Consider the following 11372-nt stretch of genomic DNA (forward strand, 5'->3'; position numbering starts at 1 on the left):
TAAGACAATAATTTGGCCTCATTGTTTTCCCAGCAAACACAAAAATATTTTAAAATGTTATAAAAATGTTATGTCAAATGTCATGAAAATATCACAATAAAATGTCTAAAAAACATTAAAGTGTATGGTTAAAATATCGCAAAAACATTTTCAAATATATTTCCTAAAATATTGGCTTAATATCATTAAAATATTGTCAAGAAATATCATGATAAAGTGAAAATCAATGGTGTATAAAACATTTTGATAATCTTTTCACAAATATTTTCTAATAATATTTTCAAAACTTTTGAAAAACATTATGAACATCAAATAATGTCATAAAATGTTTTGGGGATATTTTCTTTCAAATGCCTTCAAAATGCCTTCAAAATGTTTTTAGAAGATGTTTTTGATTGATATCTATTATATTCAAATAAAGGTTTCTGTACTTTAAATTGAGTTTCCAGATTTTTAATATTACAAATCATAAATAAAGGCAACAGTAGTATACCGCTGTTCGAAACTCATAAATCGATGGAGATAAAAACAAATCCGGGATACAAACTAAAACTGAGGGAAACGCATCAAATATAAGAGGAGAACAACGACACAACAAAAACACAACATTAAAATGTAACACACACAGACACGAACTATAATATAACAATGGCCATTTTCCTGACTTGGTACAAGACATTTTAAGAAAAAAATGGTGGGTTGAACCTGGTTTTGTGGCATGCCAAACCTCCCGCTTTTATGGCAACGTCAAACACAACACCAAAACGACAACTTCACATGACAGGACCACAATACAAATAAATGGGAGAACATATAGGACAAAGAAACACACGAATAATAGCTTGCAGAAGGTACTAGGCTTAAAATTCAATACGCCAGACGTGCGTCTCGTCCACACAAGACCAACCAGTGACGCTCAGATAAAAAAAGTTTGAAAGCCAAAACAAGTACAAACTGAAGAGCACCGAGGACCAAAACTTCCAAAAAGTTGCGCCTAACACGGCCAGGATTTTCTGCCTGGGACAAGAACATAAGTGATTCATTCTGTATACAAACAAGAATACATCAGTTGTTTTGCCAAGCATGTGACAATTCATAATTTAAAGTATCGGAAAACAGGAAATATATACACATGTTGACACATCCAAAATTGCACACAACTCATCATGGTTAAGACGCTAACCAAATATGAAGTCATTTTGTTCAGCAGCATTACCAATAGAAGTCATGAAAAATTTGTGTTCTTTGACATATTGAAATATCAGCAAACAGGAAACAGGTATATGACATATAAAAAGTGCTCACACATTAAAGTTCATCACTATCAAGCAGCTCTATCAACATGAACTCATCCTGTTGAGTATTTTTTTGGAACAGGGCAATGAAAATATTTGTTTGACAAAGACAGATGGACAGATAGACATTGCAATAAAACCCACATTCCTACAGGGAGGGTATGAAGGTTAGTTTTCATTATCATGAAGGGATTTTTTAAATCCTGCTACATATATACATGTTATTGTCTTTTCTAATCGTTAAATGCCGTAGGGTGACATATTTAACTTGTCATTTGTAACATAGGGCATAAGATACAGTAAGAGGGGCAAGTAATAACTTATCCAAGTAAAGTTTTACGCATTGTTTTTGTGATGTTGCTATTAATATAATTAAAATTCCCGACAGATGTCATCAAATCAGTTGTATTTGTATTTTCAAAGGAAAACAAAGATGTTGTTTATGAAAGCACATAAAATCTACTGTAGGACTAAAAGCTCGATTTAAATAAACAACTTGTTTCTATTTTGTCACCAAAAATAATTTATTTAAGAGAACTTTTCTGTATCGTATGCCCTTAATCATTAAGTTAATGTATTGTTTATTCTAAAATTTGAATTGAATATAAAATTTCAGTAATACTGTATGAAAAGCTTATTTCATTTAACATGTTTCCTCCTGGTTGGTTAGGGGCATTCATAAGTACAAATGTACCTGTGCCACTTCCAAATTTTAAACCTGCATACTGAACTAGTATTTTGTGTCTTTACTAATAGATCCTGTTAAAAATAAAAATATAATTACATTTTGTGTTTGGATATAATTCTAAGCAAACAGTTTATATTAACTCAAGTCTATTTTTTCAACAAAATTATTTTTTTTTTATTATTGAAAACGATTTTTTTTTTAATCAAACATTTAGAACAATTTAATCTTAATTTATTGACTTGTTAATAAATCCTTAAATATGTACATCGATTTTACTAAATTTTTTTTTTCAAATAATGCACATGAAGCTGGCATGTCAGTAACTGCTAGCAGTCCTTTGTTAATTTATGTGTCATTGTCATTTTGCTTAGTTTCTTCTGTTACCTATTCTGACATCGGACTCTGACTTCTTTTAAACTGAGTTTTACTGTGCATATTGCTGTGCGTTTATTTATTCTTCATTGGCTAGAGGTATAGGGGAATGGTTGAGATCTCACAAAACATGTTTAACCCTGCCACATTTTTGAGCCTGTTCCAAGTCAGGATCCTCTGTCTGGCCTTTGTTAGTCTTGTATGTTTTTTTTTAATTTTAGTTCATTCATATGTTTCGGAGTTTAGTGTGACGTCCATTTTAACTGAACTAGTACACATTTTTGTTTAGGGGCCAGCTGAAACCCGCCTCCGGGTGCGGTTTGATGGCCTTGGCCTGTTTTCTGCTCTTTGGTCGGGTTGTTGTCTCTTTGACACATTCCCCATTTCCATTCTCAATTTTTCAGTTAAACAATTTTCTTTTAATCTATTTTGTTCTTATTTTTTTAATTTAAATATTACATTAATTCCAATGAATTACCATGATTTCTCAATGAAATGGAAACCGATTATTTTACATGTGAAATAAATCTGGTAATTTCACACCTCTGACCTCATACAACTATGGGTATTGTTATCCAAAACAATTGAGAATATATTTTCTACTTTATTCCAATAAAAAGTCCATGGTCAATGTAATAAAAAGAATAAATAGTCCAAGAATTTAAATATCAAAACATATTCAACTCGTATCCAAATAACACTGATATTAAATTAACTCATGTGCTACCTGCATTCGTGAATTGATGTGTTGTACGGTCACTTAGATTATTGACCATTTTTCGAGATTTTCATTCTTGGATTAGTTATTCTACAATTATTTTTTTTTTAATTTCTGCCCGGGAAGCAACACAAGATGGGTTGTGCCATGATCATGATGATAAAAAATTGCTTTAATTTCCAACTTAACCAAAAGGCTGTTCTATGTCTATAGGAAAACTTCAATATGAAATTGGACTGAAATAACTCACACTTAACAGAATATTGCTCAAACTGAATGGCTCAAGATTTATAAGGCCAAAGCATCTCGAAAACAACTTCACACTGAATTTTAAGTTTTCCGATGACTTTGTTGTGTAAAGAAAACACAAAACAGTTAAATTCATCTGATGCTTTGTGTTAATGTTACTTGTTTTTGTGCCATAGACCGATCTATTGAGTCAGGCCTTTTTCAACTGATTTTTACCGTTTCTTATGTTGTGCTGTTACTGTTCAACCACTGTCCTGGAGCGGGTAGAGAGCTCAAAAACATGTTGAAAACTGCCACATTCTTTATGTGCCTGTCCAAAGTCAGGAGCCAGTAGTTAAGTGGTTGTCGTAGGTTCATGTCTGTCATATATGTTTTTTTCACATTAAATGTGTATTGTTATAAAAAATTTAAGTCATTAGCTTTCTTGTTTAACAATTTGTATGTCGAGACCTGTATAGCGGACTATTTAGTATGGGTTTTCTCATTGTTGAAGGACGAACAGTGAAATATAATCGCTTATATCCACTTCATTTGAACTCTGGTAGATAACCCGAATAACCCAATTCGTTATTTTTCACTCACTTCGATCACTACAATGACCGTAAGGGGGCGCTGTAATTATTCAAGTTATCTGGTGGATAGCTGTCTCATTCGCAATCATACACAATCCCACAGGCACTTGTTTCTATCCATGTGAAGATCTACTATCAACGTATATTTAGAAGCTCCTAAATAAACGTTGATAGTGAATCTTCACATGGATAGAAACAAGTGCCTGTGCACAATCCACATCTCCCTATTTTTACAACAATCTGAATCGTCTCGACACATTGATGTATGTAGATATTAGAATAGAGGCAGATTTAGTGGGCCCAGGGGTCCGGGGCCCCCTTATGGAGCTTCAAAATATGAAAAATGCATAGAGTTTTTTCAAGTATCACTCTACATTGTAACTCTGGTTTGATAGTGCCCCCTTTTTGCAAAATCCTAGATCGTGCACCTGTAGAAGCTGGTGGTTCCGATTTTGATTGAAAAACCCCCCAAAAAATATACAAGTTTCATCTAAGGAGTTTTTTCATTCTTACCAAGTGATCAACAAATAAATTTCTTCGTACTCTTTGTTGATTCTCTATGTCTTTTGTTTCAAATTTTAAATTTCAACTTGTATTTCCGCATACTGGTTCCTGATATCCACATTACATCTTTTGGTCAAAATCAAAAACAGTCGACTTCGAATTCCGCACCAATTCCGGAAAGGAAAAGGTTTCCGAACGCATAACGATACAAATGGAAAGAAAGAGGGCAGTTTAATATATTTCATTGACAGTTTTCAATTCTAAATTTCTAGAATACACACGAACAAATTAAGTAAATATTAAAGAAAAGCAATTGCTTATTAAAACATTCTCGCTTAAATGAAAGTTGACTCTTTTGAATTTTAATATTTGATGAAATAAGATCTGACTGAATGAATAAACTTAAGTATTGATAACATTTACAATGTTTTAATATATAAACAAAAACAGCAACAAGCTAATTCCTTAAAACATTGTCTGTGGGATTTTGAACAAAGTTTAATCAAAATGTGAATTTTATATCTGAAAAATGTTAAAATTAAATACCAGTAGGAATATTTATCAAAGTGTATGTAAAAATATTTTATAGGAAACATTGAGCCCATATTTTTCATATGTTAAATGTAAAACGTTTAAAATTTACGTTATAAAACCTTTATGCAAATATCAAAACTATATTTTCAGCAAAATATTTTTAGCAGAATGTTTTTGGAATATCTGGAAATTATTTACTTTAAATGTTTTAACAATATATAATACGTGGTGAAGAAAATATTATTTTTAAACAATATTTTAGAACATGAATAAAAGATATTAACAAACAATATTACTTTGATGTTGTAAAAACATTTTACTTAAATGTTAGAATTGAAACATTTCAACAACAACAAAATAAACATTTTTGTGATATTTAAATGATATTTTATTGCAATGTTTTCTGAAAGACGTCCATTTGACATTTAAAAAATGAAGGACAAACACCTCTTTATCTAGCATTTAATGTCAATATAGTTGAAACCTTAATTAGGAACAATTGCAATACTAATATAACTGATATGGTAATAAAACTCCGTTGTTTGTTTACCGCAAGCAAGGAAAATTTGATGATATTTTTCTTCTGCTCGATAATGATGCCGACATCAATATATGTGATTACGATGGACAAACACCACTCCATGCTGTAAGTATTAGTAGTGTTAATGTCCAAGTCTTAATCAAAGGATTAAATTTTTCAATTACATGTATTAGAATTCTTGCATAAACGTAGAAAAAGACCTACTAATATAACAAACGAAATAAGAGATATCAACAAAAGCAGTTTAGAATATGAACGAAAGATTTACACTCTAAAACATTGTATTATCCAAATTTAAAACATATTACCGTCGAAATCAAAAATAGAACACACAAAACTGTTACCCAAATTTATTTGCATTTTCATAACAGAATTTTGTGATAAGATGAAAAAAATACAAGGTGTTATTTGCCAGAACCAGGCACACTGTATAGGAGAGATAGCAATCAAACTACGAGTTATCGGTCTTTAGAATTCATCGGTACGATTGCAAATTGGTTACCTAAACTGGGCTGATTCTTAGCAATGCTCTGATAATTCTATTTGAGTTCAACATTTTTATCATATTGATTTTAAGTTGTTTAACATGTTTTCCCTGCTACTTTTCTTATGTATAGACATTTACATATCATTATATAGATGATTTAATGATCTTCGAAACCCGGAAAATATTAAATATAATCGAATGTGTAATTTGTTGTGATATTAATTAAATACACATCTGTGCAATACACACACACTCATATATTAATAAATACATGCTACCAAAATCAGTTAGTTAGAAACGTGTAACTATATCAAATTTGGTCGATGACAAAACTTTGCAAGCCAAATGCAGCAAACATTTGAGAAGATGAAAATCAACACCAGTCTATACAAAATAGCTAAAACAGTATGAAGTAAACTTTGCCCGAATGAATTGTCTCGTTAGTACTTAGTATACTTAAATAATTCATAATCTGAGTACTTATCATTATGTTTAGGTGTAATACCACGAAATCATAGTACGTCACATCCGGTTGCATACGAAAATAGGTCGAAAAAAAATATTCCCTTGAATTTGACAGTTGTAGGTAATTGATCCTACATTTCATAGCAGTAAAACATTTCTGGGTCATAAACATATATCTTGGGTATTTCAAAGCACCATTATTTTTTTATTTGGGGTTTCTATAGAATATTTTGGAAACTTGAGGTTACATGGTTACTAAAGCTTTTACACAGAAAAAAAGGGGTGAAAATTTGATTGGTTAACTTCCAGTGATGGTTATTTTCTTATATGCAATGAAATGTTATGTGAAATTTTTTCTATAGTACTGGACAGGATAAAACTTTACTCATGCCAAGTATTTCTTTATTTGAAACAAAGATAAATTCTGCACAATTTTTTTAAAAGTGCAAATTTAACAGAGACTAATAGGGGAAAATCAATGGTGGTATTACACCTATAGCATTAAAAAAGGCATTAACTACAATTTAGACAGAAAAGATAAAGTATGTTTTGTTTTGATCCAAACAGTAATAAATACAGAATGTTAAAATATTAATTCATTTTGAGCTTAGTTCAATTTTGTAAAAATAGCTAAACATCGAATATATATTATAATCTTGTAAGACAATAATTTGGCCTCAGTTGGGTGCGTATGCATGCACATTTTTAATTAGATGAACCCTTAGTTAACCATGGATGCGCATATGCTCGGCAGGTTTCAGTTCTTAAACAGAAAAGAAGGTTGCAATTGAAAGTGATTCCAGGAAGTCTTTAGTAAGAACTAATTTTTGTTTACTGATTCGGTCAAAAAGAAAATCATTCTTATACAATTAAACCAATGATTTACGTATATTTGTTTTTTTAATTAATGACATTAATCAAACATACCTAGAACCTGGACAAATCGTCTTCAAATTATTGTACTTGTTAGTCTGTTAATTCATATTCACATTTAAGTTTAATCGGGTCACATGATCAGTCTTCGTAGGTCATCTGGATGGTTGATTAGATGGTGCCTAGTTCTAAAATATGCATGCAATACCGATGCTTTGTTACGATTTCATGTATTGTTTTTCCTTTTATAATTTTGGTATATATTTTAGTATGTCATAAATCAATTAAAAGGGTATTAGCTGTCAAATACATGCTCATCGATTCGACTCATTTTAATTGATAACATACTAAAAGAGAGGCGAAGGATACCAAAGTGACCTTCAAACTCATAAATCGAAAAATAAACTGACAACGCCATGGCTAAAAAAGAAAAAGAAAAACAGACAAACGACAGTATACAAAACAACATAGAAAACCAAAGACTGAGCAACACGAACCCCACCAAAAACTGGGAGTGATCTCAGGTGCTCCGGAAGGGTAAGCAGATCCTGCTCATTCCTGTAAGTACAAACCCGCTGATATGACTAATTCGGGAGAAGGGGACGAGATTGTAGTTACGACAATTGGAACATATCCGTCGTAATCTGTGAAACAGATATTCCATAACGGTCAACCAACTCGTGATGGCGTCCGTAAAATTTACGAAGGGATGATTTCAATTTCACCACTTGGAACTCTTGGTTTAATAGCTTCCTTGTGAGCAGCAACCCTCTATCAAGGAAATCATGATAGGAAACACAAGCCCTGGAATATCGTATCAACTGGGAGATATTTACTACGTATGTAGGCGCGGCTGGAATGTTGCTACATAGAAATGGAAAGTTCACAATCAGGAAGTTGAAATCATCTCTTTTGTCGTAAAACGTCCATCCAGATTACAAAAAGTCATACAGAAACAATTTCCAACGCATGGACTTAATCAACATTTCTTGTGTATTTTAGAAAAGACGCCATCATATTAACCATCGAGATGATCTCCGAAGAATCCGTTGATCATATAACCTGCTGTAATCATAAATATAAATATAAATAAACAGGCAAGCACGTGCAATCGATTTTTCTAGGTCTGTTTTATTTCATGTCATACATTCAAAATAATATGTAAATCATCGTTTTACCTGTATTTGAATGATTTTTTTGGGGTAGAATAAATCACTTTTCAATGTTGACATTCTTTTCTTTTTTTGTAACTAATCATGCTAAGCACATGCGTAACCCAATCCCAGTTTAAGTTCTAATTAAAGTTCATTTGCATACGGTTTAAATGAGTTGAATTATAACATGTATAAGCCAATAATACATTGTCAATATTTTGGAGCTTATTTCGACAAAATTGAACCAAACAGACTGCTAATAGCAAAATATCATTTCACAATTTTGCTTTGATAAATATTTGAAAAAAATGATACATTGATTTATTGTCAACTTCGTAGCAATGCCCCCTTTAAAGAGTTTTGGTCAATTCAAATGGCAATGAATTAGACCGCTAATGCCTCTTTTATTATTACTGTTCCTGTGTATGGCACGCACGATTCATTTTTATTCAATGGTAAAGATATCTTTTATTCTCTTTAAGATATAATTTATTTTTCAAAAGTTTATAAGATATCTTATATAATTTACAAGGTATCTCATATATTTAAAAATATATCTAATGAAGAAAAGTTTTTAATAACATTAACGGTATCAAGTGTACTGCAACATGTGAATTTCGACAAGTATCGTCTCTTCCGTAATGCTCGGGCCAACATATTTGAAAACCATAACCTTATACAAATGTTGAGGAGCTGATGAAATAAAAAACTTCTTAAAGTATAGCCAAATCCGGACAAGGAATAACAGCTTTGCATGAGAGAGATATATCTAAATTGATTTCTAAAAGTGTATAAAATATGTTAAATATCTTATAAACTTCGATGTATAATATAGTATGTACAAATTTAAATTGAAAACAACGCTCAAAGCTATGATTTCGTTGGATAAAAACCGCAATTTTTATACGTGTGCATTCAAAACAAATTTCTTGGTAGAGTGGTCTAAATACAGCACATACAACATTTTCCAAAAGACCAAAAAAGTGAAAAAGTATATTTTAACAAAACGCATTTGACTAGCAGGTCGAACAACGGATGTTCTTAAACCCTGCTGACTGCCATGGCGATTGCCAAATAAACGGATCACCAGATGTAAAAATGGATCTTAATTTATTAATTGAATACCAAACAGAAAACAATAAACTTGTTGAAAAGATGGTATACCGCAAACATGAGGTGCAAAAATTTGTACACCATATCCGGATTTCGACAATTAATGTCTCTTCAGTGATGTTAGGAATCGAAACGGTATTTGGAAGGCCATATAATTTACCTCAATTTGGGATTGACTCTTGAATTTTGAAGAGTCAAAATAGGATGAACGGATCATATAAACCCGAAGGCAAATATAATATATATATATATATATATATATATATATATATATGATATAGTATGTATATATACCTGGTTAAATTTGAACAACAATAAGGGCCACTATGCCTAACATTAACTAAATTCAATTCAAAATAGAACTGTTCAATAACACTTACATAGATTTTTTATTTTTTTAAATAATCAGGTCTCTCATTATATCGCGATTCGAGAATTTTACCCAAAGAACTAACTCTAAATAAATCTAATATACAGTAGTACTTGCACTTTTTTAGTTTTGGGGTATTTCAGTTTCACATGAAAAACTCAATATAAACATTTTCGATTTTTTTTTTAAACGGGACTATGGATTTAATGATTGATTTTTCGGTATCCGGGAAAGAATGCTTAATTTTTTTCGGGAATTCAGGATTTAGGATTTGTTTTACCGAGAAATCGAGATGACATTTCTGGAAAAAAATTCAGAACATGAAATTAGCATGAAATAGTAAAGGGTTAGATTTGATCAAATAAATAATATATTTTGGGTCTTTATAGGAAGACATGTCATCCCATTGAGACACATTATTATTACTCCGGGCCAACCAGTCCTTTCGGTACTGCTAACTGCTGCGTGCTACGAGTAGAAGCAGCAAATACATACTCTAAAGTCTTTGGATTGACCTAGTCGGGGATCAAATCCACGACCTCCCGGAACTCAAGACGATCACGTTATCACGAGACCACAGAGGCGATTGACAATAAAGAAAACTGAATTTTAAGTGAAATAAAAGAAGATGATGAGTCATTTGATTTTTATTCAGCACTTGCATATAATTAAAATTAAGACGGACGATCTTTTTGTACTCTGATATAATTGCAAAAAAAAATATGCAAACTCGAGAGAAAGAAACCCTGGTCAGCATACTAAACTTAACTAATCGATTCACGCCAAATATCACGATCCTTACTATACCTACTGTGATATATTTCACTATTCAGAATTTTTGTTATTATAGTCGTAAACTTTCTTTATATTCTACTTCACATAAGAGGACCAAATACACAAACGTGTTTATAACGATCTTAAAATGAATTGATGTATATAGTGTACGTTCGCATTGATTTCTGCCATCCGGGTTCCCTGACCTTAATGATTTGACCCTGAAGAGGTCAGCACACACTTAGCTTTGGGCGATAACTTTGTAGAGTTTTACTTTTATTCGATCGCGATAACAATATCCTTATTGACCTACATATCATCTTATTGTTAAGAAATTGATGGAAATACAAGACTTAAAAAGTCCTTAACGTGACGGTACCAAAATTGCACCTATTTTGGCAGTTTTTTCACCTACGTTTATTTATGATCCAGACAAAAGTTTCCGTTCTGTGTTTATTTTGTAGATTTATCCTTTTTTTCTATATAGTCACACCAGTTTAAATTTGAATTCATATTGAATCATAGAAAAAAGGGTTTGAACCGACCTCCAAACGATTCATGATTCTGTAATGAGGAGTACCTAAATTGCATCCATGATTAAATTCACATCCTTAAAAATCGAATGACAGATGTTTTGTTTTATTTCTTCAAATATTTAGAACA

This window comes from Mytilus californianus, unplaced genomic scaffold (assembly GCF_021869535.1).
Source record: "Mytilus californianus isolate M0D057914Y unplaced genomic scaffold, xbMytCali1.0.p SCAF_2, whole genome shotgun sequence".
Classification (NCBI taxonomy): Eukaryota; Metazoa; Mollusca; class Bivalvia; order Mytilida; family Mytilidae; genus Mytilus; species Mytilus californianus.